The sequence below is a fragment of the Hypanus sabinus genome, chromosome 8, assembly GCF_030144855.1.
Source record: "Hypanus sabinus isolate sHypSab1 chromosome 8, sHypSab1.hap1, whole genome shotgun sequence".
NCBI classification, from domain to species: domain Eukaryota; kingdom Metazoa; phylum Chordata; class Chondrichthyes; order Myliobatiformes; family Dasyatidae; genus Hypanus; species Hypanus sabinus.
In genome coordinates, this window is record NC_082713.1 from 43721574 (window position 1) to 43739485 (window position 17912).

Below are 17912 nucleotides of genomic sequence, written 5' to 3' on the forward strand. Positions count from 1 at the left end.
AGTTACCCAGAATAACTGATGCCAAGATTAAGGAATGCATTGTTGTTGATCCAGAAATCGAACAGGTCATCAGTGACAGGCAGTTTGAAGGACTTCTAGTGGGACTGGAAAAAAAAATCACATGGAAGGTAGTCAAGGTTGTTGTTGGCAACTACAGAGCACCTAATTACATGCAGCTGGTTGACAGCATGTTTTAAGCATCCGAAACCATGCAACGTCCCACATAAGGACAAAAGAAATAGGAGCAGGAGTAGGCCATCTGGCCTGCTGAGCCTGCTCCGCCATTCAATCAGATCACGGCTGATCAGGCCACGGACTCATCTCCACCTACCTGCCTTTTCCTCATTATCCTTAATTCCCCTATTATGCAAAAATCTACCCAACCTTGGCTGAGGTACCCTCCACTGCTTCACTGGGCACTGAAGAGTCATTTTCTGCATTTCCATGTAGACTTCTTTCCTGCATCTCTTGGCACTGTCAGTGTCGAGCATGGTGAAATGTTTCACTGGGACCTTGCAGTCATGGATATCAGGGTAACTGGAATCCTTTGATACTGGCTGTTTATTGTTGGATACAAACAAGAACCTTCAGTTACCGAGTACAAATGAAAATCCTCAACGAAACATTTTTAGCTTAGTTGAACTATTGCAAAGCGTGAACACCATTATGCAATTAAGTGCATTTCTTCAACAAGTTAATCTCTTGTTTCTTCAACTTCCCACGTAATACAAGTAATCTGAAACTATATTTGTATTCAGCTTCAACAAAAATTCTGATGAAGCAACACTTTCCATGCATGCCTGGAAATATCCATGTATTTGGGTAACGTATGCACGGAGGTTCCAAAGAATATTTTGACATGTGTAGAGCACATGTACACAGGACTCAATGGTAATTTGGCTGCTGATTAAGTTTATTTATATGGCATGATACAATGCGATGTTTGCCTCATAGAATCTAAAGAGAAACATAGTAAACAACAGGCACAATTTCACTTTAAATGAAATAAAATAATTATCCATGACAGGGACATGTTTGCATGATGGTCAAAACTGGGAACTAATATACAAGAAATAAGCAGTTTAGTTTATGTCAAAAAAGATATGAATTTCTTGTAATCAGGATAGCTTTCTTTAACATCATAACCAAGAGCTATTGGATTGAACAATAATAATGCACAAACCAGAGTTGTATTTAACAATTATTAAGCATTTATATCAGAGCTGTATTTTCTAGAATTTAGTCAATTAAAGGAAGATTGACCAAAGTTTTCAGTTTCTGGAATCCAACAGAAGGGTAGAAAAATATTTCTCGTATTTATGGTATGTAGGATTAGGAGACATAGCCAAGGCTTTTCAGGAATGGTTCGAAAGCACCATTACAGAAGACCATAAGATGTAGGAACAGAAATAGGCCATTTGCCCAATCGAGTCTGCTCCACCATTTCAACATGGCTGATTCATTTTCCCTCTCAGCCCCAATTTCCTACCTTCTCCCCATTTCCTTTCATGCCGTGACTAAATTCTATCAACCTCTGCCTTAAGTTTCCACGCAGGCTTGGTGTCCACAGCTGCCTTTGGCAACAAGTTCCACAGACTCACCACTCTCTGGCTAAAGAAAGTAGTTGTCACAGGCAAAGTATTGACAAATGATCAAAGATAGATGCTTCCAGTAAGAAGGTGCCGATAAGTGGCCGTTCTTGGTGTGCAACTGTAATGGGAATCATTAGATATTCCCATTTTGGACTACTACAGCTGAAATTTACATTCACAGCCTTGGTACTTCAAGAAGCAGCATTGTTTTAAGACATTTTACAGTGCTGTTCCCCTTTAAGAAAATGGAAGCCAGGGTGGCACATCAATTTACATGTACGATTGAAGTGTAAAGGCTTTAGACCCCACTCTTAACTATCCTACTAGCCGATGCACAGTCTCTGGGAAATAAAATTAAAGACCTCAGAGCAAGATTATTGTACAGATGAACCTGAGGGACTTCTGTGTGTTTTGCTTCCCAAAAACATGGCTATCTCCTGTCATTTTAGAGGAGTGTTGCAGTCCTATGTCTTCACCTTCCTCTGCAAAGACTAGTCAGCTCTGTCCTTTAAAGGTAGTGGAGGTGGCATATGCTTAATGATTAATTCATTGTGGTGTACAGATGTGGTCTTGCTCACCTGACAGAGAACATCTAGTTGAAATAACTGTTGTCATTTTAATCTGCCGAGGGTGTGTTCTGCCAAGATCCTGGTAGTGATGTACATTCCACCTCAGCCCTTCGTCAGGCAGGAACTGGAGGAGCTGAGCATTGTAATCATTCGGCACAAAACTGTGTATCCTGATGCCTTCACTATTTTTGTGTGGGATTTCAACCAGGCCAGCTTGAAGAAGTCTCTGAACAACTACTACCAACATATCACCTGTGAAACCAGAGGAGCAACTCACTTTACCACTGTTATACCACCATCAAGAATGCTTACTATGCCATCCCATGCCTGCAATTAATTGGCTGTACTTCTACTCCTGGAATATAGGCAAAGACTAAAGACACCAGTGATGAGAACCAAGAATGTATGGTCAAGGGAAGTAGACAGGTGCTTACGTCAGTGGTCTGGACAAAATTCAAGGACTCATCTTTGAATCTGAATGAATACGCCGCAGTTATCACCAACTTCATCAAGACCTGTGTGGATGAGTGTGTGTCTTGGAGACCATGCCGGACATTACCCAAACCAAAAGCTGTGTTTGAACGAGGAGATTCATAGTCTGCTGAGGGCTAGATCTATGGCATTCAGGACTGGTGATCCAGAACTATACAAGAAGTCCAGATATGACCTAGAGAAGACTATTTCAAGAGTGAAAAACAATTCAGATTGAGATTAGAAACCAAATCAGATGCATGTCAGCTCTGGCAGGGTTGGCAGGTCATTACTTCTTACAAAGTGAAACCTAACGTTATGAATGGCTGTGATGCTTCCCCCCCCCCCCCCCCCCCCGATGAGCTCAATGCCTTTTATACGCACATTGCAAGGGAGAATAAAATTACACCTGTGCGAATCCCTGCAGCATCTGGTGACCCTGTGATCTCTGTCTCGGAGACTGATGTCAGAACATCCTTCAAGAGTGTGAACCCTTAGAAGGTGTCAGGCCCCGATGGTGTACCTGGTAGAGATCTGAAAACCTGTGCCTAACAACTGGTGGGAGTGTTCAAGGATGTTTTCAATCTTTCACTGCTGCAGTCGGAGTTACCCACCAACTTCAAAAAGATAACATTCATACCAGTGCACAAGAAGAGCAGGGTGGGCTGCTTCAACGACTATGACCCAGTGGCGTTTAAATCTATGGTGATGAAGTGTTTGAGAGGTTGGTCATGGCTAGAATCAACTCGGGCCTAAGCAAGGATCCTCAATCTGCTACAATTTGCTTGTGGCCATGATAGGTATGCTGTGGATGCAATCTCTCTGGCTCTCCACCTGGCCTTGGAACATCTGGACAGTAGTATGCATAGGTCAGGCTACTGTTTACTGATTACAGATCAGAGTTGAAAACAATCATACGCTCTTCCTTCCTTCCTTCTTGCTTTACGGCGGCTGACACTCAGCTCAATGGTGCATTACCGCCACCTTCTGCTCCAGAGTGTGGATCAGACAATAGATTTGCATTCTAAATCCCTTCACCCATTCACACACACACACCCATTCTAATCTACACCTTATCCTTCCTTCTTTGGCCACCCTAGTACCCTATTCCTGCTTATCCCTCATATCCTATAAAAAACCACCATATCCCCTAAGAAAGCTAAAAGTGCCCTGACCTGTGCTCTCTCATCCATGCCCAATAACCCTTTTAATGTGAATTCCTGCACCCCCAATTCCTTTAGATTAATTCTCATCATTTCTCTCAGTATCCCATACTTCCTGCAACTCAGAATTACATGTTCTATTGACTCTTCTTCCTGACGTTCCTCACACAGTCCTGTCTGGTGTTTCCCTATCATTTTCAATGTTTGGTTTAGTGCACAGTGGCCCAGCCTTAACCTAGTCCGCACAGTTTCCTCTCTTCTGTATCCACTGCCTACCCTAGTACTTGTAACACTCTTTTGTATTTGATATAAATGCCTCCCTTTCCCCCCTCTGTCCCATATTTCTTGCCACATCTGGATGATTTTTTTTCCAAAAAAAGGTTATATTTGATTCACGGTTAACATGGGCAGACCATATCAGAATAGTTGCGGAGAAACGTAAAAAAGTAATAAATGCGACGAAATGTTTGACTGGTAGGGAATGGGGAGCAATTTGTTCAGTGTTGAAGAGAATGTATGTGGCTTTAGTAAGATCTGTGTTGGACTATGGAAGTGCAGCATATGGATCAGCAGCCAGGTCTCTTATAAGGAAACTGAATGTGATTCAGGCTCAGGTTTTGAGAGTGTGCAGTGGGGCTTTTAAAACATCACCAGTATCAGCCCTGCAGGTAGAATTGTGAGTAATGCTTTTGGAACCGAGAAGGAAGAAATTGATGGCAAACTACTGGGCTAATTTGCAGGGGCACAATGATTCTCACCCTGTTGCAGGAGTGCTGGGAGAATGGGAGGTTTCAGACGGATATCTTTAGTCGGGTAGGGAATGATATTGCTAAAGAATGTGGAGTGTTTGATCTAAGGATAAGTCCTTCAGTAGTTTATCTGGTTGTAGCTCCATTGAAAATTGTATGACCTGACATAGACTGGCATTTGTTAGAGGTAAAAAGGAAAGGAAAATATAAAACTAATTTGGTAAGTGCGTTTAACTATCATGTGATGGAACAGTATAGTGGTTATACTCAGATTTATACGGATGGTGCTGAGGAACCTGAAACAGGAGTGACAAGTCAAGTCAAGTCAACTTTTATTGTCATTTTGACCATAACTGCTGGTACAATGCTTAGTAAAAATGAGACAATATTTTTCAGGACCATGGTTTACATGACACAGTACAAAAAACTAGACTGAACTACGTAATTAAAAAAAAAACACAGAGAAAGCTATACTAAGCTACAGACCTACGCTGGACTGCATAAAGTGCACAAAAACAATGCAGGCATTACAATAAATAATAAACAGGACAGTAGGGCAAGGAGTCAGTCCAGGCTTCGGGTATTGAAGAGTCTGATAGCTTGGGGGAAGAAACTGTTATATAGTCTGGTAGTAAGAGCCCGAATGCTTCGGAGCCTTTTCCCAGACGGCAGGAGGGAGAAGAGATTGTATGAGGGGTGCATGGGGTCCTTCATAATGCACTTTCCTTTGCGGATGCAGTGTGTAGTGTAAATGTCCGTGATGGCGGGAAGAGAAATCTTCTCAGCTGACCTCACTATCCGGGTTTGGGGTGGCTATACCAGCAAAGGAAATTGGAATCAGCAGAAGAGCATCTAATAAGTTAGGAGTGCATACAGTGGAGATGTTGGCAGTGTTGGTTTCATTGTGATGGGTGGAGAAAACTAGACAAGTCAAAGTGTTGATGTGCTCAGACACATCCTCAGTTCTAGCAAGTTTAAGGTCTTTTTACTCAAACAGCCGGCAAGATGGACTTTATGAAGTCCTTCAGTCAGTCACAAGAGTTGCAAATCAGAGAGGACAGGTTACATTCCTATGGGTTCCAGCTCATGAAGGGCTGAAGGGGAATGAGAGGGTGGATAAGTTGACGAAGAGAGCGTTAAAGTAAGAAAATATCAAAACACACATTAGTATCAGCAAAGCAGAGGCTAAATGTATAATCTGGGGAAAAAAATTAGTCGTACCCTCAGTTCTAATCAACAAACTCCAAAACCTGGGTCTTTGTACCTCACTCTGCAACTGGATCCTTGACTTCCTCATCAGGAGATCACAGTCTGTGGGGGTCAAAAATAATCTCTCCTCCTTGCTAACAATAAACACTGATTTATCTCAAGGTTGTGTGCTTAGTCCACTGCTCTAATCTCTCTACACCCATGACTGTGTGGCTAGGCAGAGCTCAAATGGCATCTATAAATTTGCTGACGGTACAACTACCGTTGGCAGAATTTCAGATGCTGGCAAGAAGGCACACAGTGAGATTGATCAGCTGCTAAGTTGCAGCAAAAAGCTTGCACTCAACGTCAGTAAGACTAAGGAATTGATTGTGTACTTCAGGAAGGAAGAATCAAAGGAGCACATACCAGTCCTTATGAGGGATTAGCAGTGGAAAGAGTGAGCAGTTTCAAGTCCCTTGGCGTCAAACATCTTTGAAGATCTATCATATTGATGCAAATACAAAGAAGGCACAACAGCAGCTATAATTCATAGATCATTGAGGAGACAGTGTATCACCAATGACACTTGCAAATTTCTACAGCTGTACTGTGGAGAACATTCTAACTGGTTGCATCACCATATGGTATGGAGGGGTTACTGCAAGGATCAGAAAAAAATTGCAGTAAGTTGTAAATTCATTCAGCTCCATCATGGGCACTTGCCTTCCCAGCATTGAGGACTTCTTCAAAAGGTGACACCTCAAAAAAGTGGCATCCATCGTTAAGGACTCTCATCACACAAAGCATACCTTCTCATTGCTTGCGGAGATGGTGCAGGAGTCTGAAAACACACATTCAATGTTTCAGGAACAGCTTTTTCCTCTCTGTCATCAGATTTCTGAATGTCCATGAACTCTAGTTTTTCCTCTCTTTTTGTAAATTTGTTTTTAAAAATATATTTCTTATTGTAATTCATTTTTTACTCTTATGTATTGCAATGTACTGCTGCCGCAAAACAACAAATTTCATGACAAATGCCAGTGGCATTAAACATGATCTGATTCTGATACATGATGTAGATTGTCATAATTGTATTAAATGGCAGAATAGTTTTGAGGATCTACAGAGGTTGTCTCTTTCCCAAGTTCCTGTACAAGCTGTTGCTCAGTCATCTCAGCATATAACTTTGAAGTGAAATTACAAAATCCTCAATTCAGCTGACATTGATTGTCATGTTGATTGTTTAAATTATTAACTCTTAAGCCTTGGCTAAAGCACAGATAAAAATACGCTATCACTTTGGTTGTTTGCAGTAACTTCCAAATTGTTTCTTTCCTGGACTTTGGAAAAATGAAGTCCAGAATTAGAAACCGGTGAACAATATGGAGATTGGTGCTCCATGTGACATGGTATATTGCTACATTTTTATTTCAATGGGTACTATAACACCATTTCAATTCTGAGAGATGTTATATAGTACCACAACATTCAAAATTGAATTATAATTATTTGGCATTGCTTCAAATTATGAATGGAAGTGTTAAAGCTGTTACCAATACTTTAGATTAAAGATGAACAATAGATTAAATAATTGGGTTACAAGTTACAATTGGAACTTGAAAAAGCATGCAAGTACGACAATCTTTCAATGGGGGATTTCAATATGCAAGTAGTTAGGGAAAATCAGGTTGCTACTGGATTCCAAGAGAGCAAATTTGTGGAATACCTATGAAATGGTTTTTAGGGCAGTTTGTGTTTGATCCACAAGAGAAAAGGCAATTCTGGATTTAGTGTTGTGCAATGAACAACATTCATCAGGCAGCTTAAAGTAAAGGAACCCTTGAGAGGGAGTGATTATGATGATAGAATTCACACTTCAGTTTGAGAGGGAGCAGCTAAGTTCAGATGTATCAGTATTTACAGTGAAATAAAAGGTTCTACATGGGCATTAGAGTGGAGCTTGCCAAAGTTAATTAGAAGTGAACACTAGCAGGGTTGATGGCAGAACAGTAATGGCTGGAGGTTCGTGGAGCAATTCAGAATGCTCAGAATAGATTAATCCTAAAGAAGTATTCTGAAGGGACGAAGAAGAAAATGTGACTAACAGGGGACGTCAAAGACAACTTAAAAGCAAAAAGAGGAGATATACAATATAGCAAAAAATAGTACGAAATCAGAGAATTGGAAAGTTTTTTAAAAAATATAACAGAAAGCAACTAAAAAGCAATAAGGAAAAAAAAAGGAAAAATTAAGGTAAGCTAGCCAATAACAGAGTCAGGGGCAGAAAAAAAAGAGTAGTCACTATTACTAAGGAGAAGTTGCAAGGGAAGCTGAAATGTCCGGAGATAGATAAGTCACCTAGACCAGATGGACCTCAGACCAGGGTTCCAAAAGAGATACATGAAGTGATTATGGAAGCATTATTAGTGATCTTTTAAGTTTCATTATATTCTGCAATGGTTCTGAAGAAATGGAAAATCAAAACTGTCACTTCACTTGTTAAGAAGGGAGGGAGGCAAAAGTCATGAAATTATAAGCCAGTTAGCCTATCTTCAGTGGTTCAAAGTTCAAAGTAAATTTATTATCAAAGAACATAGATGTCACCATTTTCAACCCTGAGATACAGTTTCTTGTGGGCATTCACAGTAGATACAGGAAATGCAATAGAATCAATGGAACACTACTCCCAACAAGATGGACAATCTATGTGCAGAAGAGAGCAAACTGCAAAATACATAAAGAGAAATAATAATAATATATAATATGCATAATAATATACATGCATTGTAATATAATTAAAATAGACATTGTCTCAATAGTAGTATCTACTACTGGTGTCATTCCAAAGGTACTAAACAACAGCATTAAACAATTGGGCCTACCCAGCAATATCTATGCAAATCTTCAGAGAGCCACAATACTAAACACCACTAGTATAGTCCAAATGTTCATAACAATTGGCAAATAAGCATATTTGGCTATGCCTGTTCCTCAGGTTTTACCACCTTGAGCTGTGAGAAAATAAATAATAATCAAGAATTTTGAACTAGATAAGTGCAGAACATTAAAACTAAAGAAAGGTGTCATAGAGCTAATTGAAAACGAAAAGGAGCAGCAGGATACAAAGCAAGTGATGGATGAATATGAAACATTAAAGTGTCTGGGATATCAACAAGGGAAGAAAATAGATCATAGTGCGATAAAGGAAAAGTTTTTGACTGAATTTACTTCATGACTTAAGAAAACCTGCCAAACAAAGCTCAACAGTAAAAATATAACTAAGGCAATAAACACTTTTGCTATACATACACATATTAACGTATTCTTTTGGCATAATATCTTGATCTGAAGCCGTTCTGGAAAATTTGCAAAGAAAAGTAAGAACTGAAATGAGAAATTTCAGAAAACATAATATACACTTGAACGCGCTTAGATTAATATTGCCTAGGACAGAAGGGGAAAGAGGAATAACAGACATTAAAAATCTACACAACAGTCAGATAAAACTTCTAAGGGTATACTTTCATCAATGAAAGCAGGATTCAGCTCTCCACACAAGCATAGCAACTCTGATAAGAAGTATACACCACTAAACTTAAATGAGAGCACAGCCCAGAAAAATTGAAAGTTAACCAATGGAAGAGCGTGGCCCTTCATGGAAGACATCCTCATGATCTGAGCAGACTAGATGTTGACAAGGAATTGTCGAACACCTGGCTCAGAGATGGAGACCTCTTCCCAGAAAAGGGTTCCTTGTGGCAATACAAGACCATGTAGTTAACACAAAAATGAACAAAAACACATAATAAAATACCAACAAATTCAAAATGATAGATGCAGAGAAATACCAGAAACAATTCAGCACATTATAGGATCCTGTAGCAGTTTAACACAACCTGATTACTTATATAGGCACAATCAAGTAGCAAACATCATTCAACAAAATTCTGCTTTAAAATACAATCTGATAAAGTCAAGTCAAGTCAAGTCAACTTTTATTGTCATTTCGACCATAACTGCTGGTACAGTGCATAGTAAAAATGAAACAATGTTTTTCAGGACCATGGTTTACATGACACAGTACAAAAAACTAGACTGAACTACATAATTAAAAAAAACACAGATAAAGTTATACTAGACTACAGATCTACACTGGACTGCATAAAAACACCATACATGACTATAAATACAAGCCTTATCCAGCTTTAGAGTCTCACAAATTGTATTACGACTTATCCATTATTACAGATAGAACAATCCATAGAAACCATCCAGATATAATTTTACAGGATAAACAAGTAAGAACAACTTACCTTAATAGATATAGCCATTCCAAACACACAAAACACAGAAATCAATAAGTGAAAAAGACCAGAAATATACTGAATAAAAAGTGGAAATTGAAAGACAATGGAACATGAACAAGGTAAAACTGGTATAAACCCAAAGTCACTGCACAATAACAATTAGGCTTACACAACATCATTAATGTAAATACTAAACACCAATTGAATTATCAAAAAATTCCTAGCAATTCAGAAATGGGTGTGCTTTGTTATGCCAATATACCCATGCCTATGGTTTAACCAGCTTGATCTGAGAAAAAAAGATCAATGAATAACAAGAACATGAGAGGAAGAGTCCTTAAAAGTGAGCCCATAGGTTGTGGGAACAGTTCAGTGATCGGCAAGTGAAGATGAGTGATGTTTTCCCCTTTGGTTCAAGAGTCTGATGATTGAGGGGTAACAATTGTTCCTGAACCTGGTGTTGTGGGTACCAAGGCTCCTTTCTGATGGCAGCTGTGAGAAGAGAGCATGCGTGGCAGAAGGCGAGGAATGGGAATAAAGAGGACCATTTCCGGTATTGGGTCCGCTCCTTTTCAATAGGTACATTTAGTGTCAGAGTAATGTATACAATATACATCCTGAAATTCTTTTTCTTTGCAAACATCCATGAAAACAGAGGAGTGCCCCAAAGAATGAATGACAGCTAAATGTTAGAACCTCAAATCCCCCTCCCATGCATAAGCAGCAGCAAAGCAACAACCCCCCACCAGCAAAAAAGTATTGGCACCCTCACTGAGCAGTCAATTATGCAGCAAAGCATGACTTGCAGTGCCCCAAAGGCTACTTGTTCACCCAGTATTTAATGTACCACAGGATCTCACTCTCCCTAATAAGGGAAGAAGTGGTGACCCTATTTCATGGTATATAGAAATGTTCTGGATGTTGGAATTGGTAATTTTGTTGTCAAGTTTGCTGATGACAGAACAATAGGGTGTGGGGCACATAGTGTTGAAGAAGCAGGGAGTTTGCAGAAGAACTTAGATAAATTAGGAGACTGGGCAAGGAAGTGACAGATGCAATATAGTATAAGGAAGTATATGGTCCTGTTGTTTGGTAGAAGGAAAAAAGGCATTTCTAAACAGGAGAAAATTCATATATTGCAGGTATACGGGAGTTCCAGTACAGGATTCCCTAAATATTAACTTGTACTTTGAGTTGGTAATAAGGAAGGCAAGTGAAATGTTAGCATTCACTTTGAGAGAACCGGAATGTAAAAGCAAGGATGTGATGCTGAGGCTTTATAAGGCACTGGTCAGGCCACACTTGGAGTACTGTGAGTAGTTTTGTCCCCATATTTAAAGAAGGATGTGTTAACATTTGAATGAGTCCAGAGAAGGTTCAGGAGAATGATCCTATGAAGGATTTATGTATGAGGAGCATTTAATGGCTTTGGGTCTATATTCACTGGAGTTTAGAAGAATGATGGAGATCCCATTGAAACAAACAGAATTTCGAAAGGCCTGGATAGAGTGAACATGGAGAGGATTCTTCCAGTAGTGGGAGAGTCTAGGACCTGAGGGCACAGGCTCAGATTAGAAGGATGTTCCTTTTGAAATAGAGATGAGGAAGAATTTCTTGAGGCAGAGGATGGTAAATCTGTGGATTCCATTGCTACAAATGGCTGTGGAAGCCAAGTCATTGGGTATATTTAAAGTGGAGGTAGATAAGTTCCTGATTAGTAATTGCATCAAAGCTTAAGGGGAGAAGGCAGGAGACAGGGATGAGAAGGATACTAAATCAGCTATGATTGAAAGGTGAAGCGGACTCAATGGGATGAATTGTCTAATTCTATGTCTCATATTCTTATGATCTCAATTGTTTCCAGATATCTTACACATAACAATTCTAAAATATTAACTACAGCAGCAAGGAATTAACATGGAACATGGATAAATACTGTACACAGAGATGAATCTTTGTAACCTCTGGGATTGTGGCTCAGTGGAGAACATTTACTGTTTAGGTACAGTACATGAATCAAATCAGCCAGGGAAAGGCAGCCAGAAGTATGTGTTATAAACTGGGGTGATCGCAGGTCACTGTAAAAGGAAAGCAGACAGGAAGCAAAGGTTGTAGGTTTAATTAAAGAAAAAAATTGCAAAGGGAAATATGTCTGAGCTGTGCTGAAAACAGTTATAATACATGATTCATTTTCAGTTGGTTACATTTGGGATTTGTGCTTCAGGGTGTAATAAAAGCCTCTGAGACCTTGAACAGAACTGTATAGAAGTGATTGATTGTAAAAGCCAGAAGACAATATATTCTTTCTTATTCTGCTTCCAGTGATGTAGATGCCAGCTACATACTTCGATTAAACATGGATTTTGAAAGCACCTCTGATAACAGTTTTAGTTAAAAGTCTTTCAATGATGGCAGACGACACTAAGTGGGGAAACTCCATATTTAAGTGCTAATTGATGTTGGCATTACTGACTTTAGCTGGATGGGATAAAGATGGCCTAGAAGGGGAAAATATAAGCTAGGTTTCTCAACTTTCATTTGTATTTATAACTCGAGCTGCATTGTGCATTGTGGTTGTATATAAATGATGAATGGGGACTAAAGAAATTTTGGTACTGGGCACAGTTCAAGGTCTGTTCAAGACTGTTCAAGACACAGTTCAAGACTGAGGGATTGGGAATATAATCAGTCTAATTATTGCAGAATAAAAATCAATGTGAAAAAATGCAACTGTTTGTCTTTCTAATAAAATGGGAATCTCTTGTATTACCCATACGCTCCTCTAGCAGACTGCTGTGTAGTGTACATCTGAACTGTAATAGCTTCTGTTCTGTTCATGATTACTGATAGTATCTCATGGATGTGTGTGTTTCCTCTGTGCTTTGTAGGATTACTGTGTTTTGGTGATAACCAGTGACCTATCAGGTCAACAGAAAAGGCCCTTGGCTGCAGTCCACCATCACTGCTGGACTTACTTGTGTCTGGGGCAAAGGAAAGTCAGGAAAGTTATTGCAGACCCTACTGACCCAGCAACGATCTTTTCCTAAAGCACTATTAAAAGATCACAATGCTAGAAGACACAGGAGCAGAATTAGGCCACCCAGCCCATTGATTCAGCTCCACCACTCCATCATGGCTGATCTCCTTCTCAGCCCTGTTCTCCTGCCATCCTCTCATAACCTTTGACTAATCATGAACCTATAATCTCTGTTTTAAATACTGCATATTCAAAGACTTGGCCTCCTCAGCTGGTCGTGGCAATTAATTTCACAGATCTGCCTCCCTCTGCTAAAGAAATTTCTCCTCATTTCTGTTCCAAATTGATATTCCTTTACTCTGAGCATACCCTCTGGTGCTATTCTCAACCACTGCAGGAAACATCCTCTCCGACGTGGCCCTCCTTTGGCTGGGATCAACCATGGATGTTGTGTCCTGGCTGTCTACGTAATACCTAAGGCAGTATGCAAGCCAGTACACAAGCCGGGGCAGTACGACATAGAGAGCAAGCTGTTGCCCACACAGCTGATGAATCCAAAGGCACGGCAGAGACCGATACAGTTTGGCACCAGTGAGATCACAGGAGCTGCCAGTCAGTGTTGAACTGAGATGGCTTTGAGGATTCCAACTCTGGATTTTTCCTCAGGGTTTACTCCCAAAGCCTTCCCCTTGAGTTGGTATAACCACCTCAGTGGAGGTTTGAGATCAGAGAATTCCTTCTTTTATATAAGGGGTTCCCAAAATTTTTTTATGCCATGGACCCAGGATGGGAAACCCTGTCCTAGTTGAACTGCCAGCATATGCTGATGAGCCCCATCTACACAGAATGACTGGTTTTAAGGCAGCAGTAACCTGCCTTTGCCCCTTCTCCTGGCAGTAGAAACAGGAGCTAAGCCCACGTGAAGTCCAGAAACTGGACTCGGTTGTCAGAGGCTATTTGAGATGAATACTATTGGGACCATTTATTAGGTAATGGAGTTTATCCCCACTACGTCTGCCTGCTGTGATAAGCTTAATTTCTAGACTCAGTTACTATAGGAAACATCCACGCCACATCCACTCTATCTGGGCCTTTCAATATTTGATCAAGATGTCAATTGGACTGCAGAAGTGCAGCTGGATGGTTGTGAAAAACCCAAGCTTGAAGGACTTGAGTTACCTGAAGGCGACATACCAGGCATTCAGGACAGTTACAAATACCTGGGGATCCTGCAGGAGCATGGAAACCATGATAAGAATACAAGGAAGGCTGCAACATCCAAGTACAGGCAGTCCCCGGGTTACGAACGAGTTCCTTTCCTGAGTCTGTCTTTAAGTTCAATTTGTACATAAGTTGGAACAAGTACATCCGGTATTATTTAGTGTCAGTTAGTCAAACGTTTGTCTTAGTATATAGTATATATTTTACCTTTCTATGCATATGAAACACTTAAGAAACATTTGTATTCCAGTAATTAAACCATTGCATTGCTTAGTAATAATTATAACTTTCATCGGGGCAGGGCCTTTCACATGCTCCATTATTCTCACTTTATCCTTTAGCCTTTAAAATTGTTCCGATCATTGACCGACTGTAGCTTAACGCTTTTCCAATGACTGATGACGTTTCGCCTCTTCCTAAATGCTTTAATATTTTCAATTGTGATTGCTTCCCGTCAATGGAACAGAAACACTGCGGGCAGCGGGTCCCAACCTCTGCCAGCTCCCAAGGTCCGCTGGATCCTAAGGACCAATGCACTGAATTCTTTGGGTCCTAAAGTCTACCGCACTGAGACAGGTTAAATGGAACAAGTGGAGGCTGTGCTGGGTTTGGGTATTTGATCCTCCTCAATATTCTGTGTGGGAATTTAAACAGGAAGCGGCAGTGTTTTTTTTTACGAGGTTGAGTTGGTTGTGAGCTCGACATCAACCTGCAGCGCTCGGGAGTGGTCTGTTGCTGGATCGAACTTGGGAACCTCTGTTCTCAAGCCTGGCGCTGATCTCACTGCGCTACCGGCTGACCGGAAAAGAAGGGGTGTCAGGGTGAATCTTGCTAAGAAAATTTTAAGCCAAATAGAAAGGTACACACTCAACATAGGTTCAATGGCAACGACTTAAAATGGCGGACGGTGTTGTGATCCGACTTAAAATGGCGGAATGCGTTTTCCTTCTTCAGTTCGTAAGTATGAGTTGTTCGTAAGTTGGACATTTGTAACTAGGGGACTACCTGTACCTCCAAAGAGTAAGACAGGTCCGGTAAAGCCAGCTGAATGGGAAGAACAAGATCAGAGCCATCAATACATTTGCCCTATCAGTCATCAGATACCCAGCTGCAATAGTGTGCTGGCCAAGAAACAAACTGGATGCTGCTGACATCAAGACCTGGAAACTACTAATAATACACGGAAGATTCCACCCAAAGTCTAACATCGGGTGAAGGTACACCTGCCAGAATAAAGGAGGACAGGGACTTGGAGATGGAAAGCATCCATGAGTATGTCAGGAAGATGGCCCCTAAGGATGACCTGCCAGGAAAATACCTCCGACAGCAGGCAGGGGATATGGAAATGGAAGAGGGTGAAGCAGAGCCAGAGGACCAGGGGCCATAGCAGGACAGGCCACTGCACGGGATGTACCATCATCAGGTATCAGAGGTGGCTGGCATAAGAGAGTCCTACCAATGGCTGGAAATGGCAGGGATGAGGGACAGCACAGAGGTGCTGCTCATGGCTGCACAAGAGCAATAGAAGCAGGGGTCTTTCACACCAGATAAGACCTAAGAAGCAGACTGTGTGCTGAAACCATCAGCACATAGTAGCAGGATACAAGATGCAGGCAGGGACAGCATACACTGAACAGTACAACCAGGTTACAGGAACATCTGCACTGAGTATGGATTGGACACTCCCAAGTCCAAATGGGAAACACCCAAGAAGGTAGTGGAGAATGATGGAGCTAAGATCCTATGGGACTTCCAAATACAAACTGATAAGCAGGTACTGTCCAACCAACCAGACATAGTAATACTGGACAAGGAGCGAAAGAAAGCCATAGTAATAGGTGTAGCAATCCCAAATGACAGTTGTATTTCACTGTTACGAATATAATTCCCACAGGAGCAATCTTTTCTCCATTATGAGTTCTTAGTTGGTTATCTGCAGGCTTTACTTCAGTATCTTTGAAGTTCCATTTAATCTTTATTTATTGAGGTACAGCATGGAATAGCCCCTTCTGACCCTTCAAGCCTCACCGTGCAGCAACCCCCAATTTAACCCTAGCCTAATTGAAGGATAATTTTCAACAAGCAATTATTCCATTGATATAGCTGTTCATTTAAATGCAAGTTGTGCTTTAGTTAGCAGCTGTTTTCTTGTAAGATTTGTTAGGATTTGTACAGCTTCAGTTAGGATGCTTTCTTGTAAGATTTTACAAACAAATCAACTCTTAGTGCATCATTAAGCCCATTACTGAACTGACGATGTTCAGATGATCCATTCAATTCAGCCTCATACACTGAAATGGATTTCCCTTCCTTTTGAATTTGCTTTTGAAACCTAAACTGCTTTGCAATCAACAATAGTTGTGGTTCTAAGTGTTCCTGGACTACTTTCACGATATTAATAAAGCTTATTTTGGCTGGTTTGTTAGGAATAGTTAAACTGTATACCTTTAAATCCAATGCACTCAAACAAATTGTCACTTGTTTTTCATAAGCTATTTTGTTCACTTCAAAATGCTGCTCAATTTGCACAGCACACAAATCCGTTTTTTTTGACCACATCTATCTTTCTAATTTATGCTCTTTTCTTTTGTTTTTTTTTATTATTATCTCCTGGTACTGACTGTTTATGAACTGGTGAGTTTGTCTGTTTACTGCATTTTTAAAAAACATCTCATTACGCTTTTTATAAAGAGTTAAACATTTCACTGCGCTTTAACAGGTGGGTAGTTGTATCAGGTTTGTTTAAAACTTCCTTGTGCCACTGTTTTGTAGCTCCAAAACATAAGACTAACTGAAAGAAAAGCAAGGGAGTCTGTACCACTTGTCTTAGTTCCATTTTTACTTTTCGTGATACATGCATAATATGCCATTCATGTACTTGTAAGCTGTAATGAATAGTTTAAGCAGCAGTGAATGCTTAATCAAAGAATGCATTTAAATATTATTCATATACAACTAAGTCAGAGTGGGAGGAGCTAAAGATGGCAGCAGAGGTTTTCGCAGACCTCCTTCCAGTTTGTCTGCGAAACACTTTTATTTTTCTCTTCTCATGTGTCTTTTCTCTTCAAAGTGGCCAAGGCCCTGTTGAATTCTATGATCGACAGCTGCAGCTCAAACTACAGTTATTCATGGGCGGTGGGTTCTCGCTCTTGGAGTTGCCGAGTGGCCGGGAAGACAAGCACCTTTGGGGAATGGCCCTGCAGGTTATCTGATTACTTGCATTTTCTGTAATTCATTCCTTGGGGATTTTTATCTGTTTCGTGGAAGTCTGTGTAGAGTAAGAATTTCAGGTTGTATACTGTGTATATTCTCCAGTATTGAACCACTGAAATATTAAATACACACCAGGGGAGTCTAGGACCAGAGGGCATAGCCTCAGAGTAGGGGGGCATCTATTTAGAATGAAATGAAAAGAATTTCTTCAGCCAGAAGCTGGCGAATCTGGTGGAATTCATTGCTACCGGCAGATACGGAGGCCAGGTTATTGGCTGTATTCAAGGCAGAAGTTGATAGTTACTTGATTAGTCAAGGTCTGAAAGGTTAATGGAGAATAGGGTTGAGAGGGAAAATGGATCCGACATGATGAAATGGTGTAAGTTCTGCTCCTATCTCTTTTGGTCTTACAGCTTTATATACTTGTATACCAATTGCCCCATCCTCAGCCCAATTACA